The sequence below is a fragment of the Cyprinodon variegatus genome, unplaced genomic scaffold (assembly GCF_000732505.1).
Source record: "Cyprinodon variegatus isolate N-32 unplaced genomic scaffold, C_variegatus-1.0 Scaffold752, whole genome shotgun sequence".
Lineage (NCBI taxonomy): Eukaryota > Metazoa > Chordata > Actinopteri > Cyprinodontiformes > Cyprinodontidae > Cyprinodon > Cyprinodon variegatus.
In genome coordinates this window covers 417,755-419,124 of record NW_015151205.1, presented here as the reverse complement: position 1 = coordinate 419,124, position 1,370 = coordinate 417,755, and positions in this window count along the sequence as shown.

Genomic DNA, 1,370 nt, shown 5'->3' with positions numbered 1-1,370 from the left:
TTAACTACAGTTTGTGGACTTCCTGATAGTAAAGAATTACAACAGTCCAGCCTTGATTCTGGGGCCAGTCTGTCGGGATCAGTGCTGGAAGTCTTAAGGTGGACTGACTGGTTCCGTCTCCTGATCCTTCTCTCTGCTCTCTGTCTGACAGCAAAGCTTCTTCGTCATGTCTGTGTTCGCTGCAGCCATGTTGGCACCGGCTGCCTGGATCCTCTATCACCTGCCAGAGTACCGGGAGAGGGCCCGGCAAGCCCCCCGACCCTGAACTTCATCATCATCATCATCATCATCATCATCATCACCTGTATTATCCTTTCATCATTAAGTGTCTCTTAAAATCCTTTACTCTGAAAAACAACATTTAGAGAATAAAGTTTGAGATATTTAGTGTCTTTAAAGTTAAATTTATTATGACTTCATCATTATTTCCCATGATGTCGTTCCCCTGCAGAACTCACCTGTAGTCCTTTCAAAATAAAAGCATCCTGTTATTTGGTTGTTGAATCCGTCGGTTATTTACTGAGAGCAGCAAATAAATGACTGTTTTATTTTTTTGGCTCTGTTTGTTTTCTCTAATTTACTGGATTTAATCACTTCCTGTTTAGGAACATGGGTTCCCACAGACACAGGAAGCCTTCCTCGTCGTCTTCATCACCCGGGACGAGTGAAGCAGCACACATTTTTTTCTGTTTTCGGATTAAGGAAGTTTTGTTTTTTCTCAGTAGAAGCCTCATTTATGTTTCTATCCATTTTAGAACTTTCTATTTGCTGTTATTCCTTTTGGTGGCTGCCTATATTTACCCCAACCATTACCAGTGTAATCCTAAAGTACATTTACTTCATTACTGTGCTTTACTTTTTGAGTATTTTTGCTTACTTTACTTTAATTGCTGGAGTAAATGTATTTATAATCCTCTATTTCTGTTTTTCATCCCATCATGGCGGATAGCAGCCCTTAGGAATGAATCTGGACGCCACTGATCTACAGATTTAATGACATTCCACACATTTGAGAAACTCAGGGCAAATATTAGTAGTTTATACATTTCATTAAGGTTTTAGTGTTTGATTAAGGTAAGTTAGAGGGTGAAGCCAAAGCCGGTGTGGAGGACGTGCTCAGGAGTTGAAGCCAGGAGATCAGAGATCCAAAGAAGTACCAAAGGGGAATTCAGGACGTGTCAGGAATCGGTTCACAGGCAGAATCCAGCAGGAGTCACAGGACAGGTCGGGCAAACAGATCAGAACCAGAACAGACAGGCTCAGAGGTCCAGAGGCAGAACGGGTCAGGATCACATCATCAGTAACACTGCTAGAGGAACTCTCACCACTGGCTCCAGAATAATCTGGCTCAGATGGCTGGTTGGTGGCTG